Source organism: Paramisgurnus dabryanus, chromosome 2 (assembly GCF_030506205.2).
Source record: "Paramisgurnus dabryanus chromosome 2, PD_genome_1.1, whole genome shotgun sequence".
NCBI lineage: Eukaryota > Metazoa > Chordata > Actinopteri > Cypriniformes > Cobitidae > Paramisgurnus > Paramisgurnus dabryanus.
Window position 1 is genome coordinate 7,393,112 of NC_133338.1, and position 18,289 is coordinate 7,411,400.

Below are 18,289 nucleotides of genomic sequence, written 5' to 3' on the forward strand. Positions count from 1 at the left end.
TAATAAAAACAAATCTTTTAATACAAAGTTGCAACCAAAAACATTTAATATCGACTATTTTAATTGCTGCTTGTACTTTATACCCGAAAATAACCGGGAAGCAAGCCTATATTTTTAAAGTTTGTTATTTTCATTTTTATTTTATTACACGACACAATATAACATATTTATGCATATTAACGTGTTTTTTCCTGTTTTAAAACATGAATTTATAATGTTTATTAGTGGAACTAAAGGCTGGATTAAACTTGAAACGCACGTGATCGTTTTCATCAGTGAGGCGACCAATCACGTAAAGCTGTGTCGTCATCACAACTCCGTGCAGCCGCTCTGGAGAAGCTGCACCGGCTGAGCTAGCCGGCTACTCTCAAAACGCTCTTGCGTTACTTAAAAACCATATGACACAGTCACGTGCCTGCAGCGCCAGCTGAAGTGGGACAAAATTACTAACCGGAATGCACTGCTTCAAGTCAGCCGCAGATCGGTCTGCGCAGCGCCGCATGAAGTCGAACACACCTAGTGCATTCCGCTGCAGGCACGTGACTGTGTCATATGGTATTTAAGTACAGCGAGAGCGATTCGAGATCAGCCGCCTGAGTTAGCCAGCGCAGTTCGCGAAGAGGAGCTGCACGGGCTGTAATGACAACACAGCTGTTTCACGACTGGTCGGATTCCCCGCATGAAAACAATCACGTGTATTTCGTGTTTATTTTCACGCCCTCAGTTCCACGAACGCTCACAAATCTGTGTTTTTATAACAGTTAAGGCTATTTTCATGTAGTCGGGATGTTATATTGTGTCATCTTCATCAAAATAAAATGGATAAAAAACGTAGACCCCACTACATTGGTATTTAAATAATATATGCTTATGTTGAACTTTATTCTTGTAAAAACAGATGCTATAAGCCTCTTCAGTTCCACTCATGCTTATACACGGACATTCAAAACGTATCATTCACTTTTTATGTTGTTTACATCTTACAAATCATGTTTACTGCGATAAAGCAAGCAAATGGCACGTGATCAGCCATGCCTGACGTAAATGCAGCAAACTACGGGAACCATGGCGTGTCCGACTTCACGTCTCTGTTTTCAGCTCATCCACGCTTGTAGGCGGCTAATCTCGCCGATCGGTTACATCCAGCCACAGTCGATGGCGAACACACCTATTGTTAATCATCCTGTTGTTGTTCAATTCATGTCACCTGTTCCACTCTTGATTTTCTTCCTTGTTTAATGCCCCTGTGTTTGCTGTCTTGTGCTGGTTCGTTTTGTGCCTTACATGTGAATACTCTGTAGTCAAGTTTATTGTCAAAGTTTATTGTTGAAAAGTTAAGTCCCTGTCAAGTTTAGTGTCAATCCTGTCTAGTCTGTTTATTGTCATTGCTTTTGCCTTGTTTTACCCCCTCTTGGGTTTTGGTTTTCTTTTCTGTTATAAATAAAGTCCTTTTGTGCTTATCAGCTGTCTGCATATGGGTTCTGTCCCCCATTCATGACACTATAGTGATATTACTATAGGCCAGCTATACAAATACTTAATTTTAAAATTGTTATAATGTAATTTAGGCTATATAATATTGCAGATGATATTTGATTTGTATTACATTTACTACATCTCATTGCATTTACTTCCCCAGCAAACATGCCCATGCGGGCCCACTGTGGGTATGCTGTGGGACACTGTGGGCAGGGCAAACCCACACCAAACCCCAAATGGGCCCCATGCGGGTTAGCCCATGTGGGGCCCACAGTAGTTTGCCCTTTGGGGGCCCTACATGGGTTTACTAGGGGCAAGCCCACTGTGGGCTTGCCCATAGTAAACCCACACAGGCCCCATATGGGCCACCCCATGCGGGCCCCGTATGACTTTGCCCTTTTGGGCCCCATGAGGGTTTTTTTGTGGGCCAACCCACTGTGGGCTCCTCGTGAGTTCAAAAACTGAATTTAACCGATGTTTACCTCAGACGACAGTTTTCGTTTCTGTGATAAATTCTGAGGTAAGTTTTTATTAAATCCTGGTTACTTCATTAAAATAAGTTCACAGTAATGTTCATTTTGTTGTTAGTAATTTGATATGACTAAAATATTATGAACTTTAATGTTTACTGTTGATTTAAGTTGTTTGTTTGACTGACCTCGTGATGTAGCTATGAGCTAATGTAGAGCAGATCTTTTATTTGTCTTTAGTTTCTATAAAATGTGTTATCCTCGTTCTTAAATGTATTTTACATTGTTTAGTTAATTATTACGCAGGTTATTTAAATGTAGGGTTTTTACGCGTAAATAATAAGGTTATAACGTAACTTACAGTACGGGAACACAGTTTACAGTAGAAGAATTTAAACAGAAGCCATCAATTCTGCATTAATAACTATTGTACTTTTATGTTCACTTTTCTTTCAGCTAATTTTCTTGTTGTGTTTGATCTTTTCCATTGGCTGAAGAGTAAGTATTACTTTGTTTGTATTTGCACCCAAAATAAATGGGTCAGAATAAGTGCTCAAAACGCTCTCCTCAATACAATGGATAAATAAAAAATATAACTACAAAATATTAACTACAACTAAATAGTCAGAGCTCACTTTGACTTGATGTACACCTCAGTCCCATATCATGTATTAGAAGGTGCATATAGTTTTAATAAAAAAATGTTTTTCTGGCATCATTTTATATTTTATTGTGCTCAAGGTCAGAACACAGCTCATTCACCTAAATCAAATAGTGACTCGCTGGTTAATATCCATCAGCTTTCTGCAATAAAATCCTAAATATGTACCCTTAAACAAAGACAATTATAAGATCATCCATTTGGATCCAGTTAAAGCAATAAAACCTACTTGAAATACTTGGTAAGAAAAACTAGTGCAGTATACATTGTATAAAATATAGTATCTTAGCACTTATCTTATTATTGCCACCTTAAAGCTCACATAAAACACCACACACTGTTTCAGCTAATGTTAAAGGAGTAGTTAACTCAAAAATGGTCCCCATTGACTTGACCATAGTAATTTTTCCTAATGAAAATGCAATGGGCCCCATTTTAAGAATGGACTTCTCCTTTAATCTTATATACCTATAGAGTAGTATTGCATCCTTCAAATATATAAAGACCTTTTAGTTTTATCAGACTTATAAAAGACAGATCAGCTGTACGGATTCTTTAGGCATAAATCCGGGCGGGAGCAAATGTAAGTCCCTTTGCTTACATTTACAAGTATACATTTACTTATATATGCTACTACACCAATGTTATCTTGCACTGAACGATTTCTTATATATATATATATATATATATATATATATAAATATATATATATAGCTTAGACTTTAAACTGTTAAGCGCCGCCGTCCCGAATACGGGACACCTAAGTTTGCATTAATATTGTTGATGTAAATTTTAATCTATCACTAAAAACTATATATCGTTGGAAAGGTCTAAGCCTCCAGATAGACATTTCAACAGTGTTTTATAAAATAAACTATGTAGGGAGAGTAATTGATTCATTTATGAAGAGAGTGTGCCTCAAAACATTTATTTTCTGCTAAATGTCACTGTCCCACCAGCAGGACACCTACACTTACTTCAATGTTTGCATATGAATTCTTATCTAATCATGACAAACTGTATATTGTTTGAAAGCTTCAAGAGTGTAGATTTAACTCAATAGGGTGGGGTGACACTTAAAAGGTTAAGCACATAATAACTAGGTCTCAAATCAAGCAATTGAAGTATTTTAATAATTGGGGCTAAAAACAATGTTAAAATGTAGAAAACCCCTTTTATAATTAGTTTCCTACTTGGACTAATCATGATTGACTTTTTGTAAAAAAAAAAAAACTTGTTTTAATGTTGATGTTTATATTGTTTTTTATGTTTTCACTTAGATGCTGTGACAAAAAAGCAACCAGGACACCACATCTGCAGTGACAGAGAGCAGGATGGGGGAGGAATCAGAAGGACCAGAAGATAATATCAACTGGTGCCCATGAGGAGATTCACATTGTTCTGTTTCTTTTGTTTAGTAATAAGTGGTTTTATGTGATTTTGTAAAATAAAAGAAATTCAGTATTCAATCCACATGTTTTGCACATAATTTTCTATATTTTACTTCCGTGTATTTACAGCCAGGGTGCCTACTGTATTTATTGCCCACACGTTGCCCACAGTTAGCCCAAACTTTGCCCAGTGTGTCCACATTAAATCCACAATTTGTCCACAGTAAGCCCACACTTTGCCCAGTGTACCCACAGTTAGCCCACACTTTGCCACAGCCCACACTTTGCTCAATGTGCCCACAGTTAGCCCACACTTTGCCCAATGTGCCCACAGTTAGGCCCACAATTTGCCCACAGTTATCCCACACCTTGCCCAATGTGCCCACAGTTAGCCCACACTTTGCCCAATGTGCCCACAGTAAGCCCACACTTTGCCCAATGTGCCCACACTTTGCTCAATGTGCCCACAGTAAACCCACACTTTGCCCACACTGTAAAAAAACATATTGTGAAATTCACAGTAATTAACTGGCAGCAATTGACAAGTAACTTACTTTAGAAAAAGCACAGTAAGTTACTTGTCAATTGCTGCCAGTTAACTACTGTGTTTTTTTTCTATAGTAAGTTACTTGTCAATTGCTGCCAGTTAAATACTGTGATTTTGCCATACTGTAAGTTACTTGTCAATGGCTGCCAGTTAACTACTGTGATTTTTCCGTACAGTAAGTTACTTGTCAATTGCTGCCAGTTAACTACTGTGATTTTTCCGTACAGTAAGTTACTTGTCAATTGCTGCCAGTTAACTACTGTGATTTTTCCGTACAGTAAGTTACTTGTCAATGGCTGCCAGTTAAATACTGTGATTTCTTTTCCACAGTAAGTTACTTGTCAATGGCTGCCAGTTAACTACTGTGATTTCTTTTCTACAGTAAATTATTATTGTCAATGGCTGCCAGGTAACTACTGTGATTTTTTTCCACAGTAATTTACTGGCAGTCATTGACAAGTAACTAAGCAGAGATTATATGTTTTTAATATATAGTTCATTGTGGTTTTCCCTACAGCATTTGATTGGTTAGTTATTTTCTGTAAACATTCGTCAATGTTAAAATAAAGTTGTAACGGCCAGCCTTAAAGGTTGAGTTACAATTATTTAAAAACTCAAGACTGTTAAAAGAAGGAAATACAAAAAACAAATCTAAAACAATATAAAAGTCCAAGCGTGTTAAAAGTCCAAATGTGCAAAGTTTCCACTGTGTATATAAAATCCAAGAAAGTGATATCCAAAGTCCATAAAACGTAACTGGACAGGTAAGCCCAAATACACAAACTCCACAACCCAGCAACCGCTTGTTTTAGCTATAGCGTCAGCTAACCATGTGCTCCTGCTCCTTCCTTTTATACAAAGTTCCATGTCATGTGACCCCTCACATGACAGGCAGACAAAGCAAAATAAAAGACATACACACATAAAATAGCAAAAGGATAAAATGGCTAAGAAAACACGTAAAACTAATTTAAACTCAAATATACATAAGTCACAATATAATGAGTGGTAAAACATGTATCTTGTGTGATCATGTCACAACGTTAATTATCTAATTTAAATATGCTAAATTACAAAACAATACAATAAGTTTTCTGATTTGAGGGAAAATGCTACTATTTCACAGATATGTACTAAATTAAAAAAATTTTTTTACAGTCAAATACATACAATAAATGCATGCTAACATTTGTAAAATAACATTTTAATTTGGATGAAGAAGTATGAATTCCCAAGAAATGTATCTTAAAACATCTTAAACTTTTGTTACAATCTAAAAATATCTAAATATAATTCAGTAAAATCTGTAAATAAAACAAAATCATTAATTATAAATCAAAAGTACACTTCAAGTAAACTGTTAAAGTTTCCTCCAATTTTTATTAAACACAATATTACTGTGAAGTATAATAACTGAAATGCAAAACAAATTTATGTCTACAATATTTTCACTCCAAAATAAATAGTTCTAGTGCACAACACAACCATTGATTCTAAAAATGATTCTAAATTCAGAATCCTAATTTTACAGTGTATAAGTAACATTAAAATATGCCCAAAAAGGTCAGTGAAACCATACCACAACAGACAATGTTAAGAGATTGAAAAGCTATTTTCATTTAAATTGCTAGTAATCTACTGGATCCTACAGTATGAATAAACATATTTACAAGATTTACTAAAAGTAAGAATTTATGTTTAATTCTATTCAACATGCTTAAACACATTATTGTTTAATTTACATTAAACGTGCCTGTATTGACATTTAAGTACGAAATAATATCAGCTTTGAGTGGACTAGTTATCAGATGTTTAAGTGAATCACCAAAACATGACTCCAAACAATGGACCTTTTCCAATAGATTATGTATCATATATGTGAACAAAGTTATTTATTAAGTTATTTATACACACTTCACTTTGATGAAACTGTGCAATTTTATTTCCTGTGTGCAGGTTTAGCCACTGGTAAAACTCTAATGGGACTGCTCTCCATTCAGATGGCTTATGTGTTTTCATGTCTCACCAGCCAACCCAGTCTCACCCCATGGCGTCAATATTTGACGACACTTGACCATGCGTCAATATGTTGACGCGGAGGGTATATCTTTCGCGTCATTTTTTGACGAACTGGGGACTTCAATACTATTACGTCCGTTGCATTCTCTTTCCTATTTTCTTACCATTTTCGCGTCGGTTTAGGGTTAGATTTACATAATGACATCCCTACCCAAACCTAACTCTAACCCCAACGCCAGGTGACAACTGTTTAATTTCGCGTACCTAACTCTAACCCCAACGCCAGGTGACAACTGTTTAATTTCGCGTCCACTGTTTAATTTTGCGTAATCTAACCCTAAACCGACGCGAAAATGGTAAGAAAATAGGAAAGAGAATGCAACGGACGTAATAGTATTGAAGTCCCCAGTTTGTCAAAAAATGACGCGAAAGGTATACCCTCCGCGTCAACATATTGACGCATGGTCAAGTGTCGTCAAATATTGACGCCATGGGGTGAGACTGTGTAGCACCAGCATATGGCCAAGATGATTTCAGTGTAATACTGTTTAAAGTATCTATTAGCCTACCATGTGTATTTTCTTTAAAATTAAATATTTTAGCAGCAAAAGAAGTCACAGAAGAAGAAGCTAAGCAAGTTAACCCACAAACGAAGAAGAAACAGCAACTTGTAGTGTATAATTTGAGAAGACCAGTAATGATGGAAGTAAATAAACATCGACTTTTGATGCAATTTGAGTTAAATCACTCCTCAACTTGGCTCATTTTTGTTTTCACCGTCACAAACGGAAATACCTATGACACAGTTTTTTTTACCTGACGGGAGGGGTTCTGGTGGACCAATCTGACGCGCTCTAGATAGACGCGCGTCAGTAGATCTGATGCGCTGTTAAAAATTTTGTGAGGTGCGCGTCAGGCTACGCAGAGCTATGCACAGGCTACGGACCTATGCACGACTATAAATCGCCCTTTAAACTGACATACTGGGTGCATCCCAATTCAGGGGCTGTGGCCTTCCAAGGCCGTATCTGAAGGCAAATGACATCACCGGGCTGTGACGAAGGCTGTCACAATTCGAAGGCTCATTCATATAAAAGCCTCTTACTGTGGCCTTTTCCCCACTGAAACCGAGTTAGGGCTGTAACGCTATAGCTTGTCCCATTATAAAGACCTGCCTGATTATGCATCAAAAATCATAATCATTCAAAATAAAACAAAATCATTCAAAATCATTCAAAATATTCTTTATTATCATGAAAATACCTGAAACTATTTGAAGAACAGCAATATAAATATTCTTGTAGACATTTCCTGGAACAGCGTTTGCAATGCTAGCCTACTTCTTCTGTGGCACAAAGTTAGTTTCTGCACGAGAGCGCCCCCTGGCTTTTGGATGTGGCGGCATTTCACCGTAATTCATGCAAGTTCATTAATTGAGAAAACGCGCATTTGCACGATAAATCGTTACAGCCCTACCGAGGATCCATAGATGTATCCTTCACAGACTTGGCTATCTCAAAATTCAATATGAAGTCTGGGTATTTTGAAATAAACATTCAAAACTGTAGTTAAATAAAATTGTATATTTTGCTAATTAAAGGTCCTTGTGTCTGTTTTACTATTATAAATGATGTTTTAGTGATGTAAATTAATATTATTGCTGCAATGTTGTGTGTTGCATTTTGCTTTTGTATATTTCTAAGGTTGGTGAATTTTACATACTGTTGGATAGTTTAATCTGCATCAATGTGTTATATTTTCTAAAGTATACAAAGAACAATTCCCGCACACTATCTGCTTGCTGAAAAAATGTATTTAATGAAAGTTGCGTTGCAACGTTTCGATCAACTGATCTTCATCAGGCAACTGATGAAGATCATGTTGCTCTTCATGTTGCCTGATTTCGATCAGTTGATCGAAACGTTGCAACGCAACTTTCATTAAATACATTTTTTCAGCAAGCAGATAGTGTGCGGGAACTGTTCTTTGTAAATTTTGAGACTTTTTGTCGTCTTATCCTACGCACCCATCTATTGACTTCAGGTGTGCGACGCTAATTTGTTTGAATATTTTCTAAAGTAAAATAAAAAAATCTGCCACCATATTTATTTTTAAAAGTCTGATAGGTCTCAGCTTTTGTGTCCCAGTGACAAGCGTAGTGGGCGGGAAAAGCAAGTGATGCCCCCGTAGGCTAGACCGTCTCATTTCATTTCACTCCGTGGCGTTTAGAGGCTGCTGCCTTCAAATATTGATCCTTGCCTTCAAAGTCCGCGGCCTTAAAAGGATCCAGACCCTGAATTGGGATGCACCCTTAGTTTGTTCAAACTAAACCAGTGCTCACACAGCAGTCATTGGCCAGTTTACTGAATGACAGTCATATTAACCAATTATACTCAAAGCAACATGACGAGTCAGCCAATACAATTTGGTAACACTTTTTTTCGATAGTCCACTTTAGACATTTTACTAATTATAAGTAACTTTGCAACTATTTATCCTAACAATCTTTACCGTATAAGTAGACTGTCTGCTTAATATTTATTCACACTTTATTGTGATGATATTGTGATAAGTATCTTTGCAGGTGCATGTCAACTTATTCCACTAACCCTAACCTCTTCCCTAACCCTAACAGTCTACTAATACTCTAAGAACAGTTAGACAGTTAGTTGAGATATAGTTGCAAATTAGTGAAAGTTGGTTCACATAGTTGAAAACTTATTTATAGTTGTATAAGTATTAAGTGTAACCTACAATTTATTTCAGTGTGGTAGCATATTTAATGGAATGTTGTGTGTACCATATTGTAGACAAAACAATAATCATAGTGACTTTCTCCTTTAAAGAAATAGAAAATAAATCTAATTTGTCATTACTAGCATAATACTCAAATATAATATAATAAATATACTTTAAAAAGGAATTCCCAACAAAGATTATTGAAGAAATAATTTTCTTCAGTTTATTTTGAGTATCCTGAATAAGATTAGACATCAGCATGTTGCTAACAAAAATTGTTGTTGACTGGACTTAAATACATTTACTGTAAAATGTGCTGTAACACATCATGAAGTTTGATTTCTCAGAGTTTTTAAAAATAAAACTCAATCGGGTTTAAATGTCAGGAGTTCCTGTCGGGATGAAAGTAACACTTGTTACTCTTCTCCTACTGCCAATACTGTTGCATTATGTTGAAAATGTATATTTTTTTATTTGATTTAATTTTATTGTGTTCAAACTGTTAAAAATGTTTTTTTTTTCAACAATTCAAGTTTGTACTGTCAGGTTGCTTTAGAAACATTTGATGAAACCAAAATTTAACCGAAAATACATATAAACAAGATCATAGTCATGTTTATTTACTAAAAACAAGTGTAACACAAAAATCTATCTTGTTCTGTTCTGCTTTTGAGCCACCTATGTGTTACTTTCGTCCCTGCTGACAGAGTCTAAGGCCATTTTGTTTCCAAAATTTCACCTGAAATTCATAGTCCACACTTGAGTTACTGATCACAGCAAAAATATATCTGTCTAAAACTTTATCTTTTAAAATTAAGTTTTTCTGAAAAATTGTACTTTCGCCCCTGCTCACCCCTACTGTGAGTCTCTACAGTACAATGTTGGTTACTGTGAGTATCTACAGTACATTGCTGGTTACTGTGAATCTTTGCAGGATATTTTATTTACTGTGATTTTCTACAGCACATAACTTTTTACTGTGATTTTTACAGTTTAAAAACACTACTGTGATTTCACACTGAATCAGGGACGGATTGGTAATCTGTGCATTCTGGAAAAGTCCAGAACGGCCGTTCAACGGAGGGCCGTCGCCCGGCCGTCGGCAAAAAAAGTCTAATAACACAATATGAACAGTCAACAGCAGGGGCACTAATACGATCACTTATTTGATGCTACGTGTAAAAAAACGAGGAAGAAGAGTCGGCCTACTAGCTACCAGCCGTGATTGGTCCACGGATTCTTGGAATTCGCGAGCCTGAATTCGCGAGCCTGAGCATCCATAGCCTGGTCATGATGAGGGACAGACAGAGCTAACTCACATCAGCAAGATGTCCTGTAAGTGCCAGTAGTAGCAGGACACGTGACATTATAATATAATATACATGATATAAAAATAAATAACTACTGTTAGAGAGAGACGTGATATGAGTGTGTGCGTGCGCACGTGCGTGTCTGAGAGAGAGAGGCGCAGGCACGATTGAACAGTAGAAACGTAAAAACAATACATACATTTTGTTCATATGGGACATCATTCATCATTCATACAGTCGCAACATTGTGCTTTTGTCAAAGTGTAAAGTCTTGTCAAACTGTATTATCTACAACTGTCTTCTAACCAAAATCACACACACACACACACCAAAGCAAAAAATATTTATCCAACCCCATTTAAAACAGTCTGTGGGTGGACATTCATCGTATTGCATTGGTTTTTATTTCTTTCATTGACTTTATTGTATATGAGAGGTTCTAGTTAGCTCACATTTTCTGCTACAATGAAGACTATTGAATTAAACGGGAAAAATTTCAGGCATGCATTATATACAAGAAAGGGGGCTAAATAATTGACCAAATTTTAGTTTAACCAAAAAAATCCTAGCTTGTAATTTCTGTCTGTCTTCCATCAAAGTGCAGTTTTTCCTTGTCTTTCATATTTGTGTTTAGTGGAATTGGCAAAGACCTGGTGGTTGTTTGTGAAAGCTTTACAGACAAAATTAATATAGGGCTTAGCCATTTTCATTATTTCACAGACTTATTATACATCAAAGTGTAATATGACATTGACAAAATATTAAATAACCTTGTCTGATAGTCTGACAGTATTGTGGCATAGTATCAGGACATCCTTGTGTCTGTTGCGCACGGCTAGGGGCGAATGGCCGGATGATGGGCCTATTTGGGAGAAAGTCCAGGGCTGTTTTTTAGCCCCAGTCCGTCCCTGCCACTAGGGGTGCACGCACCCCAGTTTGGGAACCACTGGTCTAAGGCATTAAACTGCAGGGCTGAAAATGAGTCCACGTTTGGTAAAAATATTTTGTTATAATAAGTCATAGTAATGACAGTAAGTCATTATGTCATAACAATGAGAAACTAAGTAAACATTTTGACTTAGTATCTCATAATAATGAAAAACTTTCTCATAATTATGCTTTAACTTGCGCATACACAATGTGGCCCTGACACTGCACGCTGGCGACATCCACTGGTTAAAGTGGTGACCCAGCAAACATGTCCCATTGGGCCCCAGGTGGGGCCACTGTGGGCAAAAAATTGGGGCCCACAGCGGGCTGCCCCTGTGGGCCCCACTACCGGCGTGAAATGCGGGGCACGTGTGGGCCCCACACTATGGGGCCCCAGTGGGACAGCCCAAAGTGTGGGCTGGGTGTGGGCTTACTGTGGGCACATTGGGCAAAGCGTGGGCTAACTGTGGGCACATTGGTTAAAGTGTGGGCAAAGTGTGGGCTTACTGTGGGCACATTGGGCAAAGTGTGGGTTTACTGTGGGCACATTGGGTAAAGTGTGGGCTAACTGTGCACTGTAAAAAATGCTTGTGAAATCTACAGTAATTAACTGTGTTCATGCACAGCAAATAACTGTAATAAAGTTCACAGTGGATTACAGTGCATTCAGTGCAGGGACGGACTGGGGCTAAAAAACAGCCCTGGACTTTCTCCCAAATAGGCCCATCATCCGGCCATTCGCCCCTAGCCGTGCGCAACAGACACAAGGATGTCCTGATACTATGCCACAATACTGTCAGACTATCAGACAAGGTTATTTAATATTTTGTCAATGTCATATTACACTTTGATGTATAATAAGTCTGTGAAATAATGAAAATGGCTAAGCCCTATATTAATTTTGTCTGTAAAGCTTTCACAAACAACCACCAGGTCTTTGCCAATTCCACTAAACACAAATATGAAAGACAAGGAAAAACTGCACTTTGATGGAAGACAGACAGAAATTACAAGCTAGGATTTTTTTGGTTAAACTAAAATTTGGTCAATTATTTAGCCCCCTTTCTTGTATATAATGCATGCCTGAAATTTTTCCCGTTTAATTCAATAGTCTTCATTGTAGCAGAAAATGTGAGCTAACTAGAACCTCTCATATACAATAAAGTCAATGAAAGAAATAAAAACCAATGCAATACGATGAATGTCCACCCACAGACTGTTTTAAATGGGGTTGGATAAATATTTTTTGCTTTGGTGTGTGTGTGTGTGTGTGATTTTGGTTAGAAGACAGTTGTAGATAATACAGTTTGACAAGACTTTACACTTTGACAAAAGCACAATGTTGCGACTGTATGAATGATGAATGATGTCCCATATGAACAAAATGTATGTATTGTTTTTATGTTTCTACTGTTCAATCGTGCCTGCGCCTCTCTCTCTCAGACACGCACGTGCGCACGCACACACTCATATCACGTCTCTCTCTAACAGTAGTTATTTATTTTTATATCATGTATATTATATTATAATGTCACGTGTCCTGCTACTACTGGCACTTACAGGACATCTTGCTGATGTGAAGTTAGCTCTGTCTGTCCCTCTTCATGACCAGGCTGTGGATGCTCAGGCTCGCGAATTCAGGCTCGCGAATTCCAAGAATCCGTGGACCAATCACGGCTGGTAGCTAGTAGGCCGACTCTTCTTCCTCGTTTTTTTACACGTAGCATCAAATAAGTGATCGTATTAGTGCCCCTGCTGTTGACTGTTCATATTGTGTTATTAGACTTTTTTTGCCGACGGCCGGGCGACGGCCCTCCGTTGAACGGCCGTTCTGGACTTTTCCAGAATGCACAGATTACCAATCCGTCCCTGCCTGTACACAAAGAAACAAAAATATATAAATATTGAAAAACACTTTTTGTAACTCAAAACAATTGAAAGTATGATGGTTTATAAAAATGTCAGCAGCAACAAAATGGAAGAACCATGGACATTTTATTCTAACAACTCTAACATACTTGCTAACATGGATAGATTTATATGTTTTATATAAGTTTCTGTAAAGTCGGTATATATGAGACTTATTGGTATTGTGGATATGTGTAGTATAATACTCATCTAGGTATGAAATTGTTAAAGATATGGAGTGGATATGTGAGTATATACACTCACAATGAAGAAAATATATATTTTATATAAATATATGCATGTGTATACACACATACATAGATACCACACAAACGGGCATGGTGCAATATTATATTTTTACCTCTGCAATGATTTGATTACGTGGGTATTGTTGATGTATATGGGTTTGTTTTATTACTAGTGTAATTGACTGTATAATAAATTCTGCAACTGTATTGTTATCACTTGGCAAATGTTATTTAAATGGGCAGCTGTGTAACACCTGCTGAAAGTCTGATGAAGGGCTGTATGGGCTTGAAACGTTACAAATAAAAATCACTTTATTTGGTAGTTCTCTGGTGTACGGATCTTTACTTTTACTTTTATTCGTAGCTTTGATCCTTCACCCGTATTATATGGATGTGCATGATAACACCGTACTTATAGATCCATGGACATTGACAATACTGCAAATTTGTACAAAAGAGCATCTTCTCACCTATGCCTCTGGTGTGCTGTGACCTTATTTTTTTGTGATCAACTTTTTATTAAATTTTACACACAGAATGTACACTTCCTTTTGTACATGCCAAGTAGCACATAAGAGTAGTCAAGGACATAGAGCAGGCATCATATAAAAAAAAAATCTATATACAATTGCCAAAGCCTTAAACCAAAAATAATGAGTAAATAAGTAAATAAGATAAATACAAATGAATAAGTATCTTTAAGACCCAGTTTAACTCTTTAACCGCCAGCGTTTTTCAAAAAAGTTGCCAGCCAGCGCCAGCGTTTTTCATGATTTTCACCAAAGTTTAATGCCTTCCAGAAAATTTTCTTCTTTACATATATAAACATACAATATACTAAATGAAAGAACAGACCCTCTGCTTTCAAAAAAAAAAAAAGTTTCATCCTACCTTCAGTGGTTCTTATGTAATCAGCTTTTGAATATGGGTAGGTTTCTGCAAAAACACCACATTTTGATCAAAAAACAGATAATTCAATTTTTGTGATGGGCTTTTCATAGAGATACCATTCAGAGCGATCTTTAAAACAGACATAGACATGCAGCCGCTTGCCATAGGGCAATACTTCCGGGTTTAAAAAGTTGCGGAAGGGCGCCACCTTTTGGATAATAGCGGTATTGCGGAAAGACTGAAAATCTCGTCATTGGCAGGGAAGCGTTTCTCTTGATTGACGAGATATCTCGTCAATGGCGGCGAAAGAGTTAATTATGTGCTAAATTTAGGGAAAAACAGGTGTTTCAAAAGCGCAACAATAACCTTGTCCCAAACATCCAGAGTTGTACATCGTGCTTTGTGAATGACAGCCAGTGATCTCTCTATAATAACAATGTCTCTAAAATAGTTATATCATTCTTTTATGGAGGGTGGTCCAGGAGAAAACCAGGAATTAATTATAGTTTTTTTTTTGCAGCAGTTAAGCCAGCAAATATTACTTTCTTATAAGCTAAATTCGTGCAGATATTAAAAGAAGAATCATCATTAAATAAAAATAAAGTTAAACATTTAGGGACTGGGAAGCCCAAAATATCCTCAAGAAATATTGCAACCTTAGACCAAAGATTAGAGACATCTGGGCAGTCCCAGAAAATGTGCAAGTAAGTACCAATCGTATTCAGATTACATTTTGTACAATTTGGGGTATCAGTAAGCTTCATTTTAAAACGTCTATATGGGGAAAAGTAGAACTTCTGAATAAACTTGAAGTGAGTCAACTGGTGTGCAGGATTCTTTGATGAATAACTCACATTATTCAATACATTCCCCCAGTCCAGTTCCATATCTCTCTCCTTAAGATCATGATTCCATGATTCAATCACTCCCAGAGGTTTATCACATTTTGAGATTAGTTGTGTATATATTCTAGACACCAGTCCAGTGCATGATGTTCCTGAATTAATCCACGGACTCAAAGGGTGCACAGACAATGGCGAATCCCAGGGAACTCCATGAGCTTTAATTTCTGATCTCAGTTGTAGGTACAGAAACCAGGAAGATCCAGGAAGAGAATATTCTACTTTGAGGTCCTGAAATGATTTTAAGCCATTTTGTCCATACAGATCCTTCAGAATGTAAACTCCCTTAGAAGCCCAGCTTGCATTGAAATATGGGCCAGAGTTTGCAATAGATTGTAGTTATACCATATGGGGGAGCGATCACAAAGTTTAGTAGTGCAACACATATGACTCTGAACAGTTGACCAAACCTGCAAGCAGTTGGTTATAATTGGGCCAAATATCTTGTGTGCTGATTTAGGTTTAAGTCCAGCAAATAGCAGATCTTTAATTCTATGAGGTTTTATAATTTCTTGTTCTATATTTCGCCAGGGAAGTACAGAGTCTGTGTCACACCAAGTTGTGAATGATTTCACTTGAAAGGACCAATAATACAATTTGAGGTTAGGCAGTGCTAGACCACCAGATAATTTTTATTCACTGAAGAGTACTTAGACGAATACAGGGTTTTTTACCATCCCAAATAAAATAAAAAATCCGAGATTGCAGTTCCTCAAAATAATTTACGGGTGGAGGTAGAGGTATCATAGAAAAAAGAAAGTTCGACCTGCCAAGAACATTCATTTTTACTATTGAAATTCTACCTTGCAGTGACATTTTGAGATTAGACCATCTTTGCATATCTGCAAAGATATGCACAGATTTCAAGTTTAAGTTTGTCATAATTAATAAGTGATATATTAGAAAAATCTGTTATTTTTAAACCTAAATATGTAAACGCTGTGACATGCCATCGGATATGAGGAATATGTGGTAATGTGAGACACTTAGCGGCGACATTCAAGGGTACAAGAAGGGATTTTTCCCAGTTTATTTTATAACCTGAAAATTGTCTAAACTTGGTAAATATTTTTATTATTTGGGTTATGGAGATATGTATATTAGTCAAATATAATAATATATTGTCAGCATAGAGAGAAATTTTATGTTGTGTTCCTTTTATGACAATACGGGATATTAGAGAATCCAATCGAATTGACTGTGCTAACGGTTCAACCGACAATGCAATAAGTAAGGGGGAAAGGTGGCAGCCCTGGCGGGTACCACGATGCAGAGGAAATGGCTTTGATAGAATGTAACCCGTTAATACAACTGCATAAGGATTAGTATAAAGTGTTCTGACCATAGATATGAAGGCTTTCCCGAAGCCAAATTCTTCCAGAACTATCCAAAGGTATTCCCAACTCAGCCGATCAAAGGCCTTTTGCGCATCTAAAGTGAAAACGGCTGCCGGTAAAGTATCCTTTTCAACTGCATGGATGATATGCAAAAGACGTCTAACAATATCAGATGCAAGTCTTCCCCTCAAGAATCCAGACTGAACAAAATGGATTAGTTTGCTTACAGATGCTTCAAGCCTTTTAACTAAAAGTTTAGCAAAAATCTTTAACTCTGTTGTAATCAAAGATATTGGCCTATAGCTACCACAATTCAGAGGAGACTTGCCTTTCTTAAGCAACACAGAAATAAGTGATGTGTTTTGATCACGATGAAATGAACCAGTGTTAAAAGCATAGTCGATCGAATTTAAAAGAAGTGGTCCAATGCTATCCCATAGTTCCAGGAACAACCCATCTAGTCCCGGAGATTTACCTCTTTTCATTGAGGACAATGCATCTTTTAATTCTGTAATAGTAGGTGGTGCATCAAGGAGTTCTGCTTCATCTCTGGACAAAGAGGGTAAATTGAGCTTTGAAAGATATGACTTAAGGGCATTTGGGTCAAAAGATGTCTCGGCTTCATAAAGATCTCGTCTGATCTCGGAAGCCAAGCAGGGTCGGGCCTGGTTAGTACTTGGATTGGAGACCGCCTGGGAATACCAGGTGCTGTAAGCATTTAATTAATTAATTATTTATGTTATTTTTTCCCATGAATATGTTCTTTCTGTAAGCGTTCACTGATGTCATGGCGTTGCCACATAAGTCTTGAAGTGTCTATCGAATCGAGTGAGCACTCGCTTACGGCCACACCACCCTGAGCACGCCCGCTCTCGTCTGATCTCGGAAGCCAAGCAGGGTCGGGTCTGGTTAGTATTTGGATGGGAGACTGCCTGGGAATACCAGGTGCTGTAAGCAATTAATTAATTATTTATGTCATTTTTTCCCATGAATGCGTTCTTACTGTAAGCGTCCACTGATGTCATGGCGTTGCCACATAAGTCTTGAAGTGTCTATCGAATCGAGTCAGCACTCGCTTACGGCCACACCACCCTGAGCACGCCCGCTCTCGTCTGATCTCGGAAGCCAAGCAGGGTCGGGCCTGGTTGGTACTTGGATGGGAGACCGCCTGGGAATACCAGGTGCTGTAAGCATTTAATTAATTAATTATTTATGTCATTTTTTCCCATGAATGCGTTCTTTCTGTAAGCGTTCACTGATGTCATGGCGTTGCCACATAAGTCTTGAAGTGTCTCTCGAATCGATTCAGCACTCGCTTACGGCCACACCACCCTGAGCACGCCTGCTCTCGTCTGATCTCGGAAGCCAAGCAGGGTCGGGCCTGGTTAGTACTTGGATGGGAGACCGCCTGGGAATAACAGGTGCTGTAAGCATTTAATTAATTAAATATTTATTTA

The 18,289-nt window shown here is 37.4% G+C and overlaps 1 long non-coding RNA gene, 2 other non-coding genes and 1 pseudogene across 3 annotated transcripts; all 4 read left to right on the forward strand.

Moving 5' to 3' along the window:
* The first annotated feature begins 1,927 nt into the window (after window positions 1-1,927).
* LOC135731814 (uncharacterized) lies at window positions 1,928-4,113 on the forward strand. Its single transcript, XR_010526530.2, has 3 exons — window positions 1,928-1,999; window positions 2,406-2,447; window positions 3,891-4,113. It is a non-coding gene; the product is annotated as an uncharacterized lncRNA (long non-coding RNA).
* A 13,557-nt stretch (window positions 4,114-17,670) lies between these two features.
* On the forward strand, window positions 17,671-17,789 carry LOC135784340 (5S ribosomal RNA; annotated as a pseudogene).
* Window positions 17,790-17,906: 117 nt separating this feature from the next.
* LOC135785065 (5S ribosomal RNA) lies at window positions 17,907-18,025 on the forward strand. Its single transcript, XR_010546377.1, has one exon. It is a non-coding gene; the product is annotated as a 5S ribosomal RNA (ribosomal RNA).
* Window positions 18,026-18,146: 121 nt separating this feature from the next.
* LOC135783917 (5S ribosomal RNA) lies at window positions 18,147-18,265 on the forward strand. Its single transcript, XR_010545918.1, has one exon. It is a non-coding gene; the product is annotated as a 5S ribosomal RNA (ribosomal RNA).
* The last annotated feature ends 24 nt before the right edge of the window (window positions 18,266-18,289 follow it).